Source organism: Ursus maritimus, unplaced genomic scaffold, assembly GCF_017311325.1.
Source record: "Ursus maritimus isolate PB19 unplaced genomic scaffold, ASM1731132v1 scaffold_4, whole genome shotgun sequence".
In the NCBI taxonomy this organism is placed as follows: domain Eukaryota; kingdom Metazoa; phylum Chordata; class Mammalia; order Carnivora; family Ursidae; genus Ursus; species Ursus maritimus.
In genome coordinates, this window is record NW_024426552.1 from 62,060,487 (window position 1) to 62,076,765 (window position 16,279).

Genomic DNA, 16,279 nt, shown 5'->3' on the forward strand with positions numbered 1-16,279 from the left:
TCAGCTTCAGCTGACTCCAAAATCCATGTTTTTCCCTTCACCATTCTTTGAATCCTTAGATTTAATTGTTTCCCAATGTAACTTTAAGAGTTAGGGCAAACTGCAGGCCTACTAAGTAACTATGTATCGAATTATACATCTAACTTCTTAAGTAATTTTTCTTAAATGGCACTTCTAATTTTGGCTCTCTATTATGCTTATTCTTATCTTTCAGCTCTAACCCCTAGAAGTTTCCCTTATTGTGATTTTTCTATGCTTAGTGGTTGAAGCTTTGATTCTTCACACTCTGAGGATTATGGGAGAAATTGCTTTATTCTTGAATAGTATGCTTCTATTAATATATCCCAACATCATGTTGGCTTTTAATAATAGCACAATTCTATGGTACCTCTCGTCTTGCTCCAAAAAATTACGGACATTTGCAAACCCCAACTTTATACCAATCAACATGACAGTGTGGAATAAAGGAAACACTATCTACACAGTTTCAGCAGATTTTCTTCTCTTCTTTCTTAATAACAGTGGGAAGTCTTCTCCAGTAACAAATAACATGAAAGAGACAAAGCCCAGAGAGGAGGGGCAGAAGCTGGAGATGGTGTATTTTTAGTCATTTGATTAAATTATGGAGATGTGAAGTTGATAATTTATTGAAGGGGTACAGGGAAGTCTATGTAAATGTTTGCAGATGAATAATTAATGTGACTTTCCGACATCAGTAGGCCTTTAATTAAAGCCACTGTGAAACAAAGGAAGAACCAAAGAGCATATTATTATAGCAGCTAATTGTAACTTTCCTATCCTAAGTAACATTTGAGAGTCCATGCTTAATTTGCATCTTTAAAGGAAGATAGACCACACCTAGGGTGACAGTTATTTTTTTTTTTAATTTCATTTTAACGACTTCCCTGCAGACCAAAAATCTATTCATATATTAATGAATTCCCTCCTACTAAAATTTTACCCAGGAAGTTTTCTGTTTTATTTGTTGGTTTTGCTTTTTTAGATATTCCATTAATTTTCATTTTAGGGCAATATATTGATGCCTCTCAACAACTTAAAAAGTAAAATGAAACCTCAGTCTCTTTTAACGTTAATCACTTAATGTGCTGTTCTCCTGCTATTTACAACATTTGATGGATCATCTGACTGCCTGTGGGGTGCTCCTCGTCCCTTTCATGGCTTATTCTTTTTTAAAAAAAGATCTGTTTATTTAATTGAGAGAGAGAGAGAGAGAAAGAAAGAGACAGCATGAGTGGGAGGGGCAGCAGAGAGGGAGAGAATCTCAAGCAGACTCTGTGCTGAGCTGGATTCAGAGCTCAATCTGTCCACCCTGAGATCATGACCTGAGCCAAAACCAAGAGTCGGAGGCTTAACTGACTATGCCACCCAGGCACCCCTCATGTCTTATTCTTTACTGTATCTTTCTCACTCACTTTTCAGCCTCAGTCCCTTTTTCTCAGCTGTTTTCGTTTTGCTTATTTCTATTTTCTTTTCTCTGTCTCCTTCTCTTCTATTTTTGCCTCTATCTTGCTCATCTCCTTCTGTTTCTCCTCATAACCTTCTCCTTTGCTTCTCTTCCCTCTCCTCTTTTTTTGTTTTTTAAAGATTTTATTTATTTATTTATTTATTTATTTATTTATTTATTTGAGAGAGAGACAAAGAGAGCACAAGTAGGCAGAGTGGCAGGTAGAGGGAGAGGGAGAAGCAGACTCTCCACTGAGCAGGGAGCCCAACACAGGAATCGATTCCAGAGTCCCGGGATCATGACCTGAGCCAAAAGCAGACACTTAACTGACTGAGCCACCCAGGTGCCCCAGCCCTTCTCTTTACTGCCACTTGTTCTCATGTATTCTTTTTCCCAGAGTATCTCTTTGTACCCTACTCAACCTCTATTCTCATTATCATGACAGTAATACTTGGAGGAACACTGAATCCCCAAGAGCTGGGGGGTTCTGTGCCAACTCCAAAGGGACATTTCTTTGGTAGAGCATTTTACTAATACTAGGTATACACTAAATACATATAAAGAACTGTACAATTCCTTACAGTTCTTCTAAAAATCTATTTTCTATCACACATTGGGTTGGAAGTCAGGAGTTCTGGTCCTGGTTTTTAAAATTTATAAACTATGCCCTCTGCCAAAGCACTTTAACCTCAGGGAGTTTCAACGTCCCCTTTTACAAAGTGAGAGTCCTTTGGGCTCTCTAAATTCCCTTTCAGCTTTATAAAGTTGTTGCACATCCACACATACTTGTGGAGGAAAGTGGGCAGATCCAATTCTTAGGCCTTCCATAGGCATTTGCTTGGTGTTTCAAATAAATCTGTGTCTGGTGGAATTTTAGGCAGCGAGGGGAGATGTGTGAGGGTAAGAGGCCTCTCCTTGTAAGAACACTCTTGGTCTTTGCTGCTGAGACAAGCTCTGAAAATGGAAGACAAGGAAGAAAATGGAGAGAGTTTGAGGTCACAGGCCTCAAGTTTGAGGTCACAGTCCAAATTAAGAGTGGGAAGTTCCAACAAGAGAAATTGGAAAGCGTGACCTCTTGCTTCCTCCTACATCACAGGTTGTGGGATCATCACGTAGAGCTCAGAGCAGCTTCTTGCTTTGTCCAGTCTGCCCGTATTTAGCACCAACCCTGGAGCAGCCCAGTTGAACCATGAAAATGCCTAGCACTTGTAATTATTTATATGAGCTCCTCGTTTTATTTATTCAACCCTCAATTAAATTTCACTGCTTACAAAAACATAAACAAACAATATAATAAGTTATAAATAAAAACTAATATGTAAGAAATAATGATAAAGTAGAAGTTAGATGAAGTGTGAGGTTAAGGCAGATAATATATGCCATAATAGCCTCCAAATCTACTCTAGGTCAGCCATAAATATGGCTCTGAGATTCCTGGCAGGTGGTGCAAAGAGGAACACAATCACTTATAGAATACAGAGTCCTTAAAGGGTAAACAAAACAATAGTTTAGGAGCAGCCTAACTATTCCAGGTGACCAAGAACAGAGAGAAATTTCTTCATGAGTACTCATACAGAAAATAATATATAATGTATTAAATCATATCCTCAAAAGCATTTTTACAGTTAAGATAATAATACATTTTATGGGGATATGCCTAATCTATCCTTCAATGGATGAATACTTTAATGCCAAGGTTCAAAGTTTACCACTTATCCTTAAATTTTATGAAGCATAATAGTAATCATGTTCATTATTAAATATTTCAGATTAATTGATGTCACTATAGGTTTCATTGATTAAAACATGAAATTCTGTTCATCTACATTTAGTTTTCAGAGTTTGTATGTTTAAATATTTATAACAATAAAAAACTAAATTTTGTTGAAATCCTAAAAGAAGTTTCTGGGAGGCATGATTGGCTTTCTCTGAAAACATCAACTTAGCATGCTTCTGTGACCAACACTACACAGAAAAGCAGGGTTTTCAGAAATAAAACAAACAAACAACTGATCCTGTCTCAAAGGGGTATAAAGAGAGAGAGAGAGAGAAGCAAACCATAAGACTCTTAACTACAAAGAGGCACTTGGGTGGCTCAGTCAGTTAAGTGTCTGCCTTTGGCTCAGGTCATGATCCCAGGGTCCTTGGATTGAGCCCCAAATCAAGCTCCCTGCTCAGTGGGGAGTCTGCTTCTCCCTCTTCCTCTGATGTCCCCCCACCCCGTTCATGCTCTCTCTCTCACTCTCTATCAAATAAATAAAATCTTTAAAAAGAGAGAGAGACTCTTAATATAGAGAACAAACTGAGGGTTGCTGGAGGGGAGGTGGGTGAGGGATGGGCCAGATGGGTGATGGGTGCTAAAGAGGGTACTTGTGATAAGCACTGGGTATTGTATGCAAGTGATGAATCACTAAATTCTACGCCTGAAACCAATTTTACCATATATGTTAGCTAGAATTTAAATAAAAACTTGAAATTTAAAAAGAAAGAAATTAGAAAAGAATAGTACCAGGTAAGGGTTATACAGCTTCAAAACCAAGGTTTATGTTTTAAGACAAGGGTATAGTCAAGCCGCCTAATTGACAACTTAAATACAAATGTAGCACTATACGCTGTCTGTTCTCTCACTGAGCCCCAGTTAGCTTCATGGACTATTTCCATTTGCTTATTCCCAATTCTTTGGTCTGTTCGGTCTGCTAAAACAAAATGCCAGAGACTGGGGACTTATAAAGAACAGAGATTTATTTCTCACCGTTCTGGAGACTGGGAAGTCCAAGATGAAAGTGCCGGCAAATTAAGTGTCTGGTGAGAACCCACTTCCTCCTAGACTGCCATCTTCTCCCTATGTCCTCGCATGGTGGATGGGGCAAGGGATCTCTTTGGGGCCTCTCTTTTATCGCCTTCATGACCTTATCACTTCCCAAAGGCTCCACCTCCTAAAACCATCACCTTGGGGATTAGGATTTTAACATATGAATTTTGGGGGGACAAAAACATTCAATCCATTGCATGCATATATACACACACACACACTGTCTACAGATGTACATATATACACATATACACACGTATAATATCTAATATCACAAAGATAATATTAAAAATGTAAATAACAAAAAATGCTCTATCATACAATTCACACACTAAATGTCTTAATGTTACACAAGAAACTGAAGATTGCTAAGCTATCTCTACTGCAAAGCTCAGTTATTTCACCTTGTATCATTAGCACTGGACTTTTTTATATACACTTCCCAGGGATTCCACTTCAACCACTCCACGTCCGTGCGGTGAGCTCAGACAGACCAAACACAGTGCTGTGGAGTCCTCCTTGCAGAAGCTGTTGGCTCTTTGTATATTCGGGCTTCTGAGGCCTTCTGTCACCAGACTATTAAACTTGCCCTGGTTGACCCTACCGGTCAGGAAAAGCTTGAGTGATTAAATGACTCTACTTGTTTACATTTTGAGATGATAGACCATTAACAACCACCAGGAACCTTCAATATCAATACTCAGAACCAAATCTTGTTCTCCACATGCATTTGGGGCTCAGTAGCAGTTTCTGTTTCCTCTACCTCCCAGAAATTTTATTGTTTTTTTTTTTCCATAAGGTTTTGATAGAGTTCAAATTCTTTCTCTTCATCAGAGGTTGTTTAATGTCTGATATCATCTGAGGCAAAGATAGATCCTTAATACCAGCAAACAAGTTTATTCGACTGTGAAATCCTTCAGTGTAGGGTCTATGGCTTCTTCAACTCTGTCTCTCTTTTGCCCAAGCCACAGTGCCTGGCACACAGAGTGGGCCCCAAAAAAGATTAGCCTGAATTGAATATGTAAATAATTCACTGTGAGAGATAGAGCCATCAAGGGTATTTATTTATCTCAGCTAATCAACAAGATTGCTTTCGAGGGAGAGATCAAATTAAGATCAGAAGATAGCCTACATAAAATAAGAGAAGTGATCTGAAGGCATTTTAGAGGTACTTTTGTAAAGCTCAAGTATTCCTATAAATCACCTCATCAGATACACAGGTGGCGGGAATATGCTGGCCAAGCTCATGATATGAATAGTTACAGCTGACTAGAGTTGTAATATGGATCCCAGAAAGATGACGGGACTAGCAGCATAATTTTTCCATTTTCCCAAATCCTCGCATAAAAACAGGAAAAGCAACCAGACAGCAAAGTCAAGAACCCAAGAGAGACATTTATTCAAAATTTGGACAACAAGGAATTCTTCCAAACCACAAAGCACAAATGAGTGCTGGCGAAACACTAACAGCCACAAAACTTGCATGGAATTGATGTCTGTTTGGTAGGAAATATAAAGCAGCAGTTAGACAGCTTCTGAAGGGTTTGACAACAGAACCCGGTTCAGGTCTTCATGGAAGGAGATGCTAATATAGAGTTGGGAGTGCTCAGAAGGGGCAGAACAAGGAGGAGAAAGTTCTGGGAGTCAAGATGGAGCAGAACAGGGAAAAAGGAACAAGAATATCTAAGACCAAGTAGTACATATAAATAAAGCCAGAAAGCTCCAGAAAGCAGCCACCATATTTTTAACACCAAATAAAATAAGGAGCAATGTACACATAGACCAATGGAACAGAATAGAGAGCCCAGAAATAAACTAACACTTATATGATCAATTAATCTATGACGGAGACAAGAATATAAAATGGGGAAAAGGTGGTTCCTTCAATAAAGAGGAAAACTGGACAGCTACATGCAAAAGAATGAAACTGGACCACTTTCTTACACCATACACAAAAATAAAGTCAAAATGGATTAAGGACCTAAATGTGAGACATGAAACCACAAAACTTCTAGAAGAAAACATAGGCAGTATTTCTCTGAAATCAGCCATTCCAACATTTTTCTAGATATGTCTCCTCAAGTAAGGAAATCAAAAGCAAAAATAAACTATTGGGACTACACAGGAGTAAAAAGCTTTTGCACAGTGAAGAAAACTATCAACAAAATGAAAAGGCAGGGGCGCCTGGGTGACTCGGTTGGTTAGGTAACCCACTCTTGATTTTTGCTCTCACCCTCTCCCTCTGCCTCTCCCCTATCCACCCATGCCCATGTACACACACTCTCTCTTTCTCTCTCTCTCTCTTGAAAAGAAGAGAAAAGAAAAGAAAAGGAAGAAAAGAAACAGCAACCTATTGAATGAGAACAAATATTTGCAAATGATAGATTTGATAAGGGGTTAATATCCAAAATATATAAAGAACTTATACAACTCAACACCAAAAAAGCAAATAATCTGGTTAAAAATGGGCAGAGGACCTAAATAGACATTTTTCCAAGAAGACATACAGACACATGAAAATAGACACATGAAAAGGTGCTCAACATCATTCATCATCAGGGAAATACAAATCAAAACCAAAACGAGATATCACCTTACATCTGTCAGAATGGCTAGAGTCAAAAACACAAGAAATAACAAGCATTGGCAGGGATGTGGAGAGAAGTGAACGCTTGTGCACTGTTGGTGGGAATATAAACTGGTGCAGCCACTGTCGAAAACAGTATAGAGGTTCCTCAAAAAATTAAAAATAGAAATACGATATGATCCAGGAATTCCACTAACTGGGTATTTACCCAAAGAAAATGAAAACACCATTTGAAAAGATGCACACACCCCTATGTCTATTGCAGCATTTTTTACAATAGCCAAGATTTGGAAGCAGCCCAAGTGTCTATCAATAGATGAATGGATAAAGATGTTTATCAATGGAATATATATAGACACACACACACACATATATACACACACACATATACATATACACAATGGAGTATAAATCAGGCATAAAAATGGATGAGATCTTATCATTTGTGACAACATGGATGGACCTGGAGGGTATTATGCTCAGTGAATTTAAGTCAGACAGAGAAAGACAAACACCATACAACTTCACTTATATTTGAAATCTAAAAAAACAAAACAAATGACTAAACAAACAAAAAAGCAGAAACAGACCCATAAATAGAGAAAACAAACTGATGGTTGCCAGAAGGGTGGGGGTTAGGAGGATGGGAAAAATGGGTGAAAAGGAGTGGCTTTCAGTCATGGAATGAATAAGTCATGGGGATGAAAGGCACAGAATAGCGAATACAGCCAATGGTATCGTACTAGTGTTACGGTGACAGATGGTAGCTACACTTGTGAGTGTAGTACAATGTATAGACTTAGGAATCACTATGTTGGACACCTGAAATTAATGCAACATTGTATATCAACTATACTTCAATTTTAAAAAGCCAACTAAAAAAAGTTTAGTTCCTGAATTGAGATGTACTGTAAGTGCAAAATATATGCTGGACTTCAAAGACTTAGCATGAAGAAAGGTAAAGTGTTTCATTGCTAATTTTAAAATATGTTGAGGTTAAAATATTTTGGATATATTGGGTTAAATAAGATATTTTATTAAAATTTTTTAAAAAGAAGGAGATCTGTGAAACTAGAGCAAAAAACAAACACAAAAAACTTTTCTGAAACCCACCTTATTCTAAAAGTTCAGGAATACTTCATGTAAAAATGAGCTAAGGAGAAGTATCAAAGTAAAAACCCAAACAAAATTATTATTAAAAAATGACAGAAGCTGAATCAATCTCTCTCTCTCTCTCACACACACACACACACACACACACACACACACACGCACGCACACACGCACACATCACATTATGGTTCATGCTCAGGTCTGAGAATAAGTATCTTTCTTTTAGCGGCTACCCTCTCCTTCACACTAAGAACCATGAACTAGGAAAGATCTACCGCAGAGAGGATGCACATACTCACTTTTTCTGAGAATTGAACCCATGAACCGAGTAGATCTATGAAGGTCAGAATCAGCAAGATTGCTAAAGTCTTCACAGGGTAAACTTGCCTGACTCAGTGTTGTCTAACATAGTGTATGTGACCTTCTTCTCAGCCTAGAAAATCCACGTTCATCCCTCAAGTCTCAGTTTACTTCCCCAATGCAGAATACAGTCAGAAATTGTGAAAGGTCTGGGATTTTACTCTACTTACAAGCTAAGAAGTTAGCTTCCTATATTTCATGGACCCTGGCAGAAGACATGAGATTGCTGGATCAGAAACAAAGGACTTTGTTACTTACAGCAAACTAGTAGCCAAAACTTCCTGTCTGTGCCAGTTCTTTGGGTCCTCCTAGTCTCACAGGGGTGACACAGATGGGGCCAGAAAGTTGTCTACATATGCAGTGGGTTGCATTACAGGAAAGAGACACTTAACTAGGAGATTTGCCACTTCTATAGAGAGCAGTAAGCTATTCTTTGGAGAAAACATTATCTTATCCTTGGGGTTGCTTGCTGCAAATTCAGCTCTGAGAAATCAACCAAGTCAAGAAAACTCGGGGCCTTTACTCTTGGCATAGCCAGAGGAGTGTGCAGGATGCTCAGAGCTCATCGGAATTGCCTCTTACAAACACCTTTATTTTTCACTTACATCATACTGTGTTTTAACTATTCATTTACATTTCTTTCTTTTTTTTTTATTTATTTATTCATTCGACAGAGATAGAGACAGCCAGCGAGAGAGGGAACACAAGCAGGGGGAGTGGGAGAGGGAGAAGCAGGCTCATAGCGGAAGAGCCTGATGTGGGGCTCAATCCCAGAACGCCGGGATCACACCCTGAGCGGAAGGCAGACGCTTAACCGCTGTGCCACCCAGGCGCCCCATACATTTCTTTCTTTTTAAGCCTATTTGAGCTCCTTGAGGACAGGGGCAGTTTGGTTTACATATTTTTTATCTCTGGCAACTACCTGGCATGTGTTTAGTACTTAACAGGGACTCACCAAATAAACAATGGGTGTTTTGAATAAACTCTACCATGGTTAGTGACTTTTCTTTCAAGTATTCTTCTTGGTGGGAGAGTACCTATTGGTGGGCACTCTTGTCCTCAAGACTTTCGTAACTGGCCTACTCTCATGGCCCAGGCTCTGGGGCATACATGTGGATATAGGATAAATAGTTGTGACTCAAATGGAACATACACGTGGCTTCAACTTCTTAAAAGGAAATGTGATCTTTATCGATGACAATAAAATCCAAAAATTCTAAAAAAACTCTTTAAATGAAGAAAACAACTAGACTATACTCCCTGACTCTGAATGAGATTCTCCCTCCTCCTCTGGGTCTTTCTTCCTGCAGATTACTAATGCCATCATTATATTTGCTTCTGGTTGTAAAGTTGCACTACTTTGCATTTAACTATCTACCGCATACTGTGCAAATGTGCCTTCATGTCCAGCAGCTGGGAAAGACCGGACATTCATGCTGTTACTAAATGCCAAGGCATATCAAAAGGGAAAAGAAACAGAGAGAGGAACACAGACCTTGACTGGCTTACATAAGTTGTAACTTTCTCTCTGTCTTGCAAACCCCATTTTATCTCATGGGGCCTTAAGTAGGGAGCGTGGCCATGGAGTTCTTTTTTTTTTAAATTTTTTTAAAGATTTTGTTTATTTATTTATTTGAGAGAGAGACAGCATGCAAGTGGGGGAGGGGCATAGAGAGAGGGAGTCTTAAGCAGACGCCCGTGCTGAACACAGAGCCTGACACTGGACTCCATCTCATGACCCTGAGATCATGACCTGGGCCGAAATCAAGAGTTGAACACTTAACCAACTGGGTCATGCAGATGCCCTGTGGAGTTCCTCTTTTTAATCTACTGAGCTTTACTCCTTCTAACCCATGCCCTACGGTCTTCTACACCAGAAGTCTCAGGTATGTTAGACAAGCATTTTGTCACAAGGTCTGTGTTCTCCCACTTTTTGAGCCAAGTCTTTGTCATGCTGCAGTCTCTGACTCTTCCACAGCCCTACTCCACTTTTAGGGGTGATTACATTGTACTACCTTGTCTCAGTCATTTCCGGCTGCTATAACAAGACATCACAGACTGGGGGGCTTAACCAACAGACATTCATTTTCTCACAGTTCTGGAGGCTAGAAGCCCAAGACCAAGATGCCAGCATGGTTGAGTTCTCATGAGAGCTCTCTTCCTGGCTTGCAGATGGCTGTCTTCTCATTTTGTGTTCACACGGCCTTCGCTCTATGTGTGCTCACAGAGAGAGAGAAATTTTTCCTCTCCCTCTTCCTCTTGTTATATGGGCACTAATCCTATCATGAGGGCCTTGCTCTCACAGCCTAATCCAAACCCAATTGCCTCTTAAAGGCTCCACCTCCAAATACCATCACACTAGGGGTTACAACTTCAACATATGAATTTTGGAAGGACACTAGCATTCCACCCATAACCCTACTGGAAAATTCAGGATAATCTTGCATTTTAAAATCAGCTGATTAGCAAACTAAATTCCATCTGCAAACTTAAATCCATCTACAACCTTAATTCCCCTTTGACAAGTAACCTGACATTCACAGGTTCCAGAGATTGGGATGTAGACATGTTTGGGGGACCATTATTCTGTCTACCACAATGACTTTCTCAAAAAAATCAGCTAGTAAATAGCTGGCAAGAGTTAGAAAATATAGGGAGGTATGAATTGCCACTACTTCTGATGTTTCCTTCCCAAAAGGAGCCCACTAATTATAATTACTGGCTTCTCTCTGCTCAGAAGACATAAGGCGATTTATCTGAGTGGTCAATTTGGGAAGAATAAAGCAGTAATGCTTGGCTCAGAGCTTTCTTTCCTTCTTCCTTTTGGAAGTGAGATGCTTATAGGAAGCGCTCATTTCACTGCTCCTCTGTGGACTGGGGGCCTTGCTGGGGACAGGTGCTGGGTAGAGGGTTAGGGGTGAAGTGTACCCTAAGCCTGGGCTTCCCTTTACGGGGTGGGGAGGGGTGAGGGGGGAGGCCTGCTAATTCTGTGGCTCAATATCAGTAAGCCCATTTGGCGAACAGATCTAAAACCAAATCTTCCAATTTGTCTTCTATCAGTAATAAAGGTGGTATTTTGGCCCCATCTCCCATGTCTTCTGTTTATTCCTTAAACGGGTCAGAATCTAGTTGAGAAAGAGGAATCCTTTTATTAACACTTTGTCATAGACCTCAAGAAGAAGCACTTAGTCACGATGCTGTTTATTTCCCCAGGATGTCTCATTTCTCCGTAAGTAACAGTTTTTTGAGAACAGAGCTTACATGGGAAACAGCAGAGCAGTATAGTGATGGAGTGTAGGTATTGTATTAAGACTGCCTCAGTTCAAATACTGGCCCCACCACTTAAATGTTGTATGATGCTTGGCAAGGTACTTAACCTCTTGTGCCTCCATTTCCCACCTAGAAAACAACAACACTGGTTCCTACTTCTTAGAGATTTTTTTGAGTAGTAAGTGAGAGGAAAGAAGTAAAACAACTTAGAACAGTGCCTAGCATTGTCTGCATGCTATTTATTATTACGTCGTATACATGTCCATATCCCCGATTTTATTTAGCATAGGAATCCTCAAAAAAATTTTTAAATAAAGTAGTGTTCTCTGTGGCAGGGACTCTGTCTTATTCAGCTTGGCATTCCCAGGAAAAACACAGGGCCTAGCACAGAATAGATCTTAATTCATGTTTGTTGCGTGAACAAATGAAATGAGAAAAGAAGTTGAAAACTAAGGTAAGAGAATTGTTCTGCCATGTAACACAATTTGCTTTATTAAACTTAACGGCTAACACTAGGGCTTAATTTCTACTTGGTCAGAAAGTCAACAAAAATATGCTTTTTAAATTAGTGACAAATGCGTTTTGTCCAATTTTGCATTGGAAACTGCATTCCACGGAAAATTCCAAAGCATTTTTAATATCACTTGATGCAGACATCAGTCATTGCTGCCCTCTAGTGGAAGAAATCTTGTGGTGCACATAAAAGTATCATCCATAGCTAAGCAACTTCTTTAAAAATAACTTTTCTACTCAAGTATTTCTTTCAAATACTTTTATACATTTTCAAAAACTATTCCAAATTTTGCATTAATATTTCAGGCAACAAATTTGTTTGCATTCATCATCTAGTCTCTTTGGGAAATCAATCATAACAAATACAATGTTTCACTTTTTAAAATCAGCACCAATTGTAATAAATTGCAAAATAAATAGACAAGTGAAAATTGCAAATAAAAAAAGGTCACAAGTGGAGATACTATTTAGAAGTAGCAAGTCTCCAGGGTATTCTGTTGTGCTATTACTTAAATATTTGTGGTTAATCCCTCTGGTTTCTAACCTGTTTGTAATCCACTTTCAGATCACTGAAGTTCTGCAGAGCTGTCACAAATTTCTGATTCACTTGGGGCATCATATCTGAGCCTATAGAATGTGCGAAAGTTGGAAAAGAGAAGGTTGTTGGAATATACCAAAGTGAAAAAGACACAATCTCTGTATGTAAAGAAAAATGTAAGTGGACACAAACACCACTAACTAAAAAGGAAAGCAAACCTCTGTCAGAACACCATTCAATTGATGGCCCAAACTCAAAGACATGGGGGTAAAGGGAAGATTTGCTCTAGGAAAGCCAGGTGGTAAATGAATGGGCTCTTGAAAATGGATAAATCTTCAATAAAAATAAGCAAAGGAAAAGTTACCTCAGATTGAAGTACAGATTGAATTTTGGAAAAGATGACCAGTCAGGTATGGTGGCTGTGCCAGATGTGTTCAGAAATAAAATCAGAAACAAAGGCTAGTTGCAAATCATGGAGGCCTTGAATGCCACCCAGGAAATCTGGACTTGGATCTACCTGCTTCGAACAGTTATTGAAAATTTTGTGAGAGGTCACAGTAAGATCTACCTTTTTGGAAAGTAACATTTGCTGTAATTTGGAAGATAAATTGAAACACAGAAAGGCTAAAGTCAAGATCAGTTTGAAGGCCACTGCTATGGTCCAGGCAAGAGAATCTGCCCTCCAGCTGTAATAATGGCAAGAGAGGAAAAACACCAGTGTGTTTCAGAAGGAAAACAAAAATGGTTCAACAGTAGATTGATGCAGGAGGGGATAGGAGAGTTTGATTAAAATAAGAGAGAATAAAGAAATCTTCACCTCTTAAGTCGAGGCAGCTAAAGAGATGTCGAAGCCAATGAGACAGAGAGCGCAGAGGAGACAGTTTGTCATTCTCATTCGTTGTCTATTTGCCACATGTGGTTAAAAGACAATGGTGTTCCAGTTTCCCCCACTTAGGTGTGTTATAATTTATTATCCTTTAAATAAGGGAAGAAGAGGGAGATCAAAAATATGCAAGTTCATAATCCAACTTATTTAAATTTTTAACAAGAATCTAAATCACATAATGCCTCTGCCATTAGGGTTTTTATTGGTAAAAGAAAATGATGAAACCATGGTGCATTTGTAAGGTCCATTTTAAGATTTAAATTTTATGATTCTTTAGTCCTAATTACCTTCATTAGGTAATCAAGAATATGTGTTTGAGTTGATGTCCAGTATGCATCTGATATTCCAGATAATCCTGAGCTTATAAAAGACAGGGAAACTTCCACGAAGAGGTGAAAACATGTCATGGAAAGGTGGAAAGGCCTGAGATAACAGAATTCTACAAAGGAAGAGCAGGGCTGAAGCCTGAGTGTCCAAGCTTGTGGAATGGCTCAACCACCCACCCAGTGCCCCCAGCCAGAAGAAACCTACATGTTAGCTTTGACTCCTTCTCCTCACGACCCATCATTCCAATTGATAATGTTTCCAATCCATCTGCTTCTCTCCATCCCCACCGCCATTTCTCTGACTCAGGTCACCATCCTCTCTTACACAAATAAATCAAGTAGTCTCTTTAAAAAAAAAAAGTTACTTTTTAAAAGTAATGGTACAAAACGTGTGGTACAAAAAAATACATAATACAAAATCTTAAGATTATCATGAGGTATATTATAAACATTTTCCTTTCAACCCTGACCCTCAGTGACACAGTTCCCTTAATAAAAGGAAACCAAGCTAACCAGTTTTGTATGTCCTCCAAGATACATAATATATTGGTTTTCCTTCCCCGTTCTATTTACTCAGTACCTTGTTTTGTCACTTCATAATACATTTTGGAGATGATCCCATATAAATATATAGAGAGCTCACTCTTTATAACAGCTGCAGTGTATGGATATACCATATGTTATATACATATATGTTATTGATATACTATACATGTGTCACTCCCAACCTTTTGCTTATACAAACAAACAATGTTGCAATGAGTATCTTTTCACTCACTTTCTCACAGTTGCAATTATACCTGTGGACTGACTCTAAGTTTATAATATATTCAATCTTCTATTTCTTTGGATTAAATGATTCAATGTTTACATTACTTTATTTCTATTTCCTTTCCACTCCTCTCCTCACACCAACACCTGATTTTCATGGATTATGAGATTTCTTTTAGTACTTATCTTTAAAGTTTTAAATATATTTATACTTCTATTACTTCATTTATCAGCTTTAAGTAACTTCTGGCTTCCAAATATAAAAGGTGCTTAGGTTACGTTCCATTTTTCCTCCTGCTTCTCATCTTCTGTTAATTCTATCCTTTCCACCTGTCCAAGTTTATAAAATAGATTCCATTCTAACCATAACCCCCACTTTTATCTCCATCTTGATCCTACAGGTAATCATACTGGCACCTCGCTCCACTCCTTCTGTCACAGTTTCTCCCTTCATCCAAGTTGTTCAAGTTTTCCTGTTAGAATCTTGAAGAAATATCCAGGGCGCCTGGGTGGCTCAGTTGGTTAAGGGTCTGCCTTTGGCTCAGGTCATGATCTCAGGGTCCTGTGATTGAGCCCCCTCGAATCTGCTTCCCCCCTCTCCCCTGCTCTCTCTCTCTCTCAAAAAAATAAAATCTTTAAAAAAGAGAGAGAGAGAATCTTGAAGAAATCCATCTGCTATAGATGTTCATGGAAATTACATTCTCTGGGGTTTCTAATGTTCAAAGATATCTGTTGTCTTTATAGCTAGAATGATGATTTCACTGTGAATACATTCCTTGAATTCACATTTTCCTTCCCTGAGGAATTTTAGGCATTGTTCCACTGTTTTCTGGTATTGATTGTTGCTGTGCAGAAGTCTGAGGCACACTTTGTCCCAGGAAAACTTGACACAGAGCAGTCAGCACTGATATCATACTTTAAAAGAAAATAAATGGTCCTTAAAGATTAAGATTCCTGTGCAATGAGACAAAGAGATCAAATTTCATACATGGAAAAAAAGGCTTTCCTGGGATGAAGTATGCCTTTTCCATAAATAGATCCAAGGTTTGTTTCTAAGGAAAAAAATTCTTAAATTATACATTTAAAAGTTGATCTATTCCATTCAATCTGTACCCTCTGATGTATCTTGGATCTTCTTTACCTTTCCTATCAATTATTTTGTTTGCAATTCTTTTACTTTTTGATGGATTCTGTTTCATTTTTCTTGCTCTTCTTAATTCTATCTATCCTCCTTGTCTCCAAAGTGTTTTCAGTTATCGCTACTCTCTTTTGGGCTAGTTTCAATGAGACTTTCATTTCTATAATGCTTTCCTATTTCTTCCCTGAGTTCATTACTCAATTCCTTCTGTGGTCTCAGTATATCTTCCCTGAGTCCTTGGAGCTCTCTGTTTTGAGTTTTAATTTATAGAGAGAGCACATGATTGAAATTTGCTATTATTTTGTTTTATCCTTTAATTCAGGACAACAATCTTGGTCAAAATTTTTATCTGATCCATTGTGACCCTTTTCCAAATTAGGGTTTTCTTTCTCCACTTATTTTGCCTGTTTATTATTTCTTTCCTCCTTTTTTGAGGAGTGGGGGATATACTTATATGATCCCATGCTGATTCCTTTTTGAATCACTGCTCATATTTTAAT